This window comes from Sus scrofa, chromosome 4 (assembly GCF_054392235.1).
Source record: "Sus scrofa isolate SSC_HxYL_T2T_F1_AM1 chromosome 4, Sscrofa_HxYL_maternal_Yorkshire_Landrace_v2.0, whole genome shotgun sequence".
NCBI classification, from domain to species: domain Eukaryota; kingdom Metazoa; phylum Chordata; class Mammalia; order Artiodactyla; family Suidae; genus Sus; species Sus scrofa.
In genome coordinates, this window is record NC_139386.1 from 88,649,809 (window position 1) to 88,658,008 (window position 8,200).

Sequence of the window (8,200 nt, forward strand, 5' to 3'; positions counted from 1 at the left end):
CAATGCCAGATCTGAGCATGTCTGTGACCTACACCTCAGCTCACTGCAATGCCAGATCCTTAACACACTGAGCAAGGCCAGGGATGGAACCCACAACCTCATGGTTCCTAGTCAGATTCATTTCCACTGCTCCATGACAGGAACTCCTATAATTCCTTTTGTTATTGATTTTCAGTTTCATTATGATGTGGTTGGAAAAAATTCTTTTTTCTTTTTTTCTCTTTTTTGGCTCCCCTACAGCATATGGAGTTACTAGGCCAGGGATCAGATCTGAGTTGTAGTTGTGAACTAAGCTGCAGCTGCAGCAATGCCAGATCTTTAACCCACTGTGCAAGGCAAGGGATTGAACCAGTATCCTAGTGCTCCCAAGATGCCACTGATCCTATTGTGCCACAGTGGGAACTCCAAAAGATTCTCGATATGATTTCATCCTTCTTAAATTTGTTAAAGATGGTTTTGTGGCCTAACATGCTATCATTGAGAATGATCTATATGCACTTGGGAAAAATGTATTTTCTGTTGTCATGGGATGGAATGGTCTCTGTGTCTCTATTAGATTTATTTGGTCTATGGTATTGTTCATATCCACTATTTCTGTATTGACGAGCTCTTCATTGTTGAGATTGGGATACTGCGGTCCCCTACTATAAATAGTATAATAATAGCATTACTATTTCTTCCTTCAATTCTGTTAACATATGCTTTATACATTTAGATTCTTTGATATTGGATACATATATGTTTATAATTGTTATATCTTCCTGATGAATTGATACTTTTATTATTATATAATGACCTTTTTCTCTTGTGACAGTTTTTGCCTTCAAAGTTTTTTTTTTTTATCTCTATAAGTAGACCTATCATGACCTTTTGCATGGAATATATCTTTCCATCCTTTCACTTCCAGCCTATGTGTGTCCTTAAAGCTAAATTGAATCTCTTGTAGACTGCATCTGGTTGGCTTTTTTTTTTAATTCATTCAGCCAATTTATGTCTTCCGATTGGGGAAATTTAATCCATTTACATTTAATGTAATTATTGTTATGTAAGGACTTACTATTGCATTTGTTAATTATTTTCCATCTGTGTTTTAGTTCTTTTGTTTCCTTCTTCCTCTCTTGTTGTTTTCCTTTTTGATGTAATGATTTTCTATAGTAGTATCCTTTAATTCCTTTATCTTTCGTGTATCTACTAAAGATTTTCCTTTGTAACTATAATAGGCCTTATATAAGCCATTTTATATTTATAACAATTTATTAAGCTCATAGTAACTTTACTTACAAGTGTCTATACTTTTACCTCCTCCCAAGTTATTGATATCACAATTTATTTTTTTTACTTAGTGTATCCTTTAAGTTTGTGCAGTTATAGTTATTCTTTTTTTCCAGCACTTTTCAAAACTGTTTTATTCCATCATATATGTACTACATTACACTCACTTTTTTGGTTTATTTATTTATTTATTTATTTTTTAGGGTCACACCCATGGCATGTGGAGGTTCCCAGGCTAGGGGTCGAATTGGAGCTATAGCTGCCAGCCTACACCAGATGCATAGCAATGCTGGATCCAAGCCATGTCTGTGACCTACACCACAGCTCATGGCAATGCTGGATCCTTTACCCACTGAGCAAGGCCAGGGATCGAACCCGCAACCTCATGGCTCCTAGTTGGATTCATTTCCACTGCACCACTATGGGAACTCCTTTATTTAAAAATTTTTACTGAAGTATAGTTGATTTACAACATTGTGTTAGTTTCAGGTATACAATAAAGTGATTCAGATATATATATATATATTCTTTCTTTTAACATTCCCTCTCATTGTAGGTTATTAGAAGATATTGGATATAGTTCCCTGTGCTATATAGTAGGTCCTTGTTGGTTATCTATTTTATACATAGTAACATGTATATTTTAATCCCAGTGTCCTTATTTATCCCTCTCCACCTCTATCCTTCATAATCATAGGTTTATTTTCTATGTTTGTGTGTCTATTTCTGTTCTGTAAATAAGTTCATTTGTATCCTTTTTTAGATTCCTCATATAAGTGATATCATGATATTTGCCTTTCTCTATCTGACTTACTTCACTTAGTATGATAATCCCTAGTTCCATCTGTGTTGCTGCAAATGACATTGTTTTGTTCTTTTCAATGACTGAGTAGTATTTGCATTTTTTAAGAACAAAAAGCCTTTATTTTGAACTACAGTCAATAAAACAAATGAAAAAAAACTAAATTAAAACTTATGAAATCTTTTAAAAATTCTTTGTTACTAATGTAAACATACATATGCTGAAAGCACTTTTAAAAACTTTTCAATTGTAATTTTTACCAGAACTTCTATAACACCTACTATAAGCTATTAGGCAAATTCTAATTTTCTGGTAACCAACATACTAGGAATTAATAGATATTAAATCTGAAATTTAGGAAATTAAATACATGACAAGTAAGAGTAAAGAATAGGAGTTGCTAGGAAACTATCACCACTGAAGCTTTTCCTTAGAGATGTTTTAAACTTACAGTGAAGATAAACAAGGTGGGTCTCCTGAAACTCTGTCCTTTTCTTTCCATATGCACAGCTACAATACAAATGCTTTGATGAGTTAACAGAAGAGGAATGGAATGCATTTTGTAATCCACAGGATCAGATTTGTGGCAACTACCAGTAAATATTTGAGAGTCTTTCCTATTATCTCAACTTTAAAATTTAAACTGAATTATAGCTACTTCACTTACAAAGTTAATAGCCGGCAAAGCAAATTAGTCTTTTTTAAAATGGGTGTAATTTACTTCATCAAAACCAATCCACTTCCCCATCCTTAGAACCAAAATAATGTGGATATTGGCCTGTTTTTAATACTTTTCGAGTTCAGATGGAAATTTTACTATACTCAGTCTTTGCTTTTAGGAACTAGCCTGAAGAAAACTCCTTAAAAAAAAAAAAAAAAGACTCAAAAAAGAAAGAAAGTTCTAGGAATTAATTCAGCCACAAGTCATTTCAATCTTCCTATTAATGTAAAATCCATTCACGAATTGGCCAAATCATGAATGAATTCCCCAAACTCCTTCAAAAATTATGAGTTTCAATTTCAAATCAAAGAACTAGAAGAATTTTCAAAGAACCCTATATAATTTATAAAAGGTAGCTATTTACCAGTTCATATTCCATCATATAGGCTTACTGGTTATTTCATTGTGGCACATATTTCAGAACATAATTTTTCAGAAGGGCTCACTGACAATCCAACCACTTTAAAGAATTTATCATTTATCTACAGGCTAGATGTGGCTGGTAAGTATATCTAGGACACAGCAAGATGACGTATTCTAACCTCAAACACAGGAAGCAATCAGAGGGAAAACTGAAACAAGACTGCAATGTACAAAGTACTAAGGTAAGTCATTCTTCACCTAGGTCAGCAGTCGCCAGTAAAATCATGTGCACAAATTTAATAAATGAATCTGCTCTAGTTTAACTAATGAAACTGCCACTGAACTGAGAAAGGGAGATAAGAATTACTCTTGCAATTCTAGCTGATGAATTCATTAGATTTTTATAAGGCAAATAATGTGGAGCATTAGAACACAATTTCTAGAACTATTTATCCTGTATTATTGTGAAATCAAAGTACTGTGTTATTAAATGAATTATTTTACACAATATGACTATCAGTTTACTTACAATTAAAAACATTTTTATAACAAGGATGGACTTATTTTCAAATTTCTAAATGAGTCAACTGTTCATTTACACAGAATTGTCTTTCCTTGAAGCTGAAGAGGGAACAGCATAAAAATGAGTGTTTCTGTAGACCCTTTATTTTTGATGATCAACAGTTTTTTAGAAAGGCAGCTTCAGTTTTGTTACATAAGGTCTGAGACAGTACAAGAATCAAAGGTGTCATGAATTCACCTGCAAACAACTTTATGCCTGAACATCAGCTAATTCTGGAGGAAGCAAAGTCTTAGGATGCATGCTCTCAAAGAGCTGCTTGAAGGTCTTAGGGTCTGGCATTTGTGTCCTACAAACAGTGCAGGTATATATTAAGGTAGCTTTGGCAACAGTCTTTTTGTCATGTCCTTGTTTCTTCTTTTGTCCAGTTTGCTTTTTGGCCTTTTTTTTCTGATGAGACTGAATTTTCTGCAGTCTATGAGCCATATCCATACTGGGACAGTCCTGTGTGGGAGAAACTAAGCATCAGGTGGGGGCAAGGGGAGGCAGCAGAAGAGGAAGGGGAACAAGTCCAGAACTGCTTAGGCAACCTCCACTCCCCAAGGAGGGGAAAGGGGAGGGCCTGGAACATAACAGCCCCTGGCTCACACTGCAGCCATCCTGTACTGCATCTTTATCTATTCATTTGTTGATGGACATTTAGGTTTTTTCCATCTTTTAACATATGCAAATAGGCCTCTTTCAAGGAAATACTGGAAAATGCTTGTTTTTTAACCTCATTCCTCTGCACTGAGTCCTGGGAAGGGGGTAGCTCTGGAGGGTCCTGTGAACCCATAAGGACCTATTTTTTTTGGTTTCCATAGTTTTGTGGATCTCAGGGGATGCAAGCTCTTTGGAGTCTTTGGAGCTAAGCTCCCATCTCAGGTAGGAGCCCTAGAAGTTGCAGTGGGTCCAAAGGTTTTTCTCCTCAGGGAGAATTTGGGATTGGAAATTCTCTTGTTTTTATGATGCTGTGCCATGGATGGGGAGTGTGCTTTAGCCTTTTCTACCCATTTCCGTGTGGGTGATGTATGCCTTTGCTCATTTCCCTGATGTGTAGGAGTTATTCAGCTAGTTTCTGGGTTTCTTTCTTAAGAAATTCCTCCATGTTTAGCTATGGATTTAATGTATCCATGTGAAGAAGTGAATTTAAAGGCTCCTATGTCATCTTCTTGGACCAGAACTGCACTAATTTCTTGATTAGTGTTTTGTACACTGTTTCATCTTGCACCTCATTATTTCCTTTTATGTTAAATTTCCTTTACTTTGAAGAATATGCTTCAGAGTTCTTTAATTAAGTGTTAATGATAGTAAATTCTCAGTCTCTGGGGAAAAAACTTAGCTTTATTTTGCCTTCCTGAATTATAGTCTTGCTGGGTATATAATTTTAACCTTGGAGTTGTTTTTCCTTTAGCCTTTTGAATTGTTTTCTCTCTTTTCTTGCTGATAAAAAAGTTGTTAATATAATTTTGTTCCTTTGATGGTAATGATGTCCAGATAGTTTTCTTCCTCTTTATGCATGTATTTCAGGGTTTTTTTTGTCTTTAGCATTATGTAGCTTCATAACAATATTTCTGAGTTGGAATTTATTTTAAAGCTTAGCCTGCTCAAAACTATTCAATAGGAGGGTTAATGCTAATAATGAATTCTAAAAAATCTCAGTCATTGCCTCTTTGATTATTGTCTATCTTCCATTTTCTTGATTCCTTCCTTCTAGACTTCTGATTAGCCATATAATCAGCTTTCTCACACTAGCCCAATGTGTCCTAATTTTGTCTTTATTTTTATTCTACTACTTTATTTCTCACATTGTATGCTGGATAATTCCTTGAATATATCTTCTCGTTCTCTGATTCCTCCTTCAGCTATGTCTAGTCTAATTTCTATGATTATATATATACATATATATATTAAATTCTATGTTTTTTCATAGTTCCTTTTTGTGAGTTATATTCATTCTTTTGTCTCCTTTATAATTTTAAACTCATTTATATGTCTTTGATATCATGATGTTTTTCTGAGATTGTTTCATTTTCTCGCATTTGAACTTGTCGTCTCAAATGTCCTATTATCTCAAATATTTCAGAGACTAATTATCCTATTTTTATGTGTGTAGGGAGACACAGAAAAATGTGTGGGACAGTATCAACTGGGACAATTTCTATTTATGTCATTGAAATTTTTTGTGGATGACATCCATGGCATGTGGAAGTTCCTGGGCCAGAGGCCAAACCCATGCCACAGCAGCAGCCTGGGCCGCTGCAATGACAATGATGGGTTCTTAACCTTCTACACCACAGGAGAACTGCTGCCGTTGAAATTTTTGATTTCACCTTCAGTGGAGATTTTCTTTTCTTCTGGGAATCCCATGCAACTTGATGTAAGAGCAATTTTACAACTGCTTTTGTGGTGTACTCTAGCTATATTATGGTCTGTCAATTTCTTGTTTTGGGAATCCAAACATTGTACTTAGTGTAAGTTTGGACACCACACTCGTATATGTAATAGGCCTGAAGTTTCTATTTCTCATTGGAACATATTTTCCCATTCCAAAAACCCATACAAAATAAATCTCCTTAATTCTTCCCTGTGATAAAGGTTAAAATTCTTCTTGACTCTATTTTATTCAGAGGGTAGCTCTCTAAACTTATTCTATGCAGGAGTCATCCTTTGAAATGTCTAAGTCATGTATTCCTTATACTTAGTCAAGTTTTCAAATTCTAGCCCATAAACCATAATATCTCTTTCGCCCAGTATTTCCTCTGGCCATCATGATATCAGCCCGTTTCCAGACAGCAGTGGTATATAGGGATCTAAAGCCATGCTGTGAAACCATTGGAGTTAGCAGATGTTGCAGGAGAGGAGGATGCAAGGGTGTGAAAGCATTCAGGAAATAATTTGTCTTAGGCAGGCTATGGGTATAAATGGGACCAGATGGTGGAAGGTCAACTCAGTCCAATATTCACAAACAACACATTCCAGACACCACTCATTGCTGGCACTAGGGTTTAACGTACTTTATCCCTTCAAGGTTGACTTAGAGCCTGGGAAGGGCTGCGCCTTAAAATGAAGGCCTTTAATGACTACCACTAAGCAGGGAAGGCTGACAAGAGGCAGGAAAGTACATGTTCAAGTACTTAGTGTAGTCTTATGTATGCTCAATTAAAACTTCAAATGCAAGTTTAAAAAAAAGTCATATGCCAGTTTAGTGGTCTTCAAAGAGAAGTCAGTGAGTGAAACCATCCACTGGGGACCAAGAAAAACATATTAGACTTTTACTGTACTTTTATTCTAAATGTAAGAACTACATTAAGCCTTATTTAATGTGTGCATTGATATTGACATATATCTGTGTCAAAAGGTGGTGGCACATGCCGTTTGTAGTGACTCTGAGGGATCTGGAGGGGCTGGCCATGGTGCCCTCACTTGGTCTGATGTTCTCAGCATCTTGTGGCCTGTGGCAGTTTATGTGGGGTTATAGATTTTATCATTTCAGTTCAACCAAACTAACCTACAGAAAGGAACATATAGCTTAAAAAAGATTACTGCTAAGAACCCTTGATTGAAGATAATATTAATAATATTATTAGTATAGTAATAATTGTTAATAATCATTTAACAAGAATGTCTGAGCTGATGTTTATCCTATTCCAAGTATAAGCTCTTCATCTGACTCATTAGAGCTAAAAAATAATGATGATATCATCAGATTCATCAACTTCTTTTGTTTAGTCAGTGTGGAAAAGTACTCAAGTGCCATATACCAGAATTTCCTACCCTTAATATACTTCTCCTAAAATCCATTAGTGACTCACCTTTTTCATTTACAATATGATTTGATTTGTGAAGGGTAATTTATAACAGAGACTGTCGAACTATGGCCCCATGGGCCAATTTCGGCCAACAAGAATGGTCTTTACATTTTAAATAGGAGAAAAAAAGGATATTTCATGAGATGTGAAAATTACATGAAATTCAAATTTCAACACCCATGGATAAAGTTGTATTGGAACACAACCTATTATTATTATTATCATTATTATTATATTATATAATATCTATGGCTGCTTTGCACTACAATATCTGAGTTGAATAGTTGCAACAGAAACTGTATAGCTTGCAAAACTGAGAATATTTATTATCTGGTCCTTTACAGAAAAAGTTTGACACATCTTGTCTTATATACACAGATTGTAGAACTCATGATATGTGAAATAAAAATCTCAATATAAATTTTTAAAAAGTCTCATTGCAGGATTGTTATATGAAATTGATCTCATCCATTAGTAAGTGACAGACACTGTTCTAGTTGCCTGGAGTGCATGAGTCAGGAAAATGAAGTTGCCTGTCCTTGCACAACTTAACCTCCTGCAGGAAGAACCTGCCAAAAACCAATCAACATGATAAATAAGTAAAATATAGGGCATGTTAGAAGATGGTAAGTGCTAAGGAAAAAGAAAGGTAGAGAGGATTGGGAATATAG

General features: G+C 35.1%; 1 pseudogene; it reads right to left on the minus strand.

Annotated features, from left to right (window-relative positions):
• Positions 1 to 3,910: 3,910 nt before the first annotated feature.
• Positions 3,911 to 4,164, minus strand: LOC100511877 (zinc finger protein 706 pseudogene; annotated as a pseudogene).
• Positions 4,165 to 8,200: the final 4,036 nt, after the last annotated feature.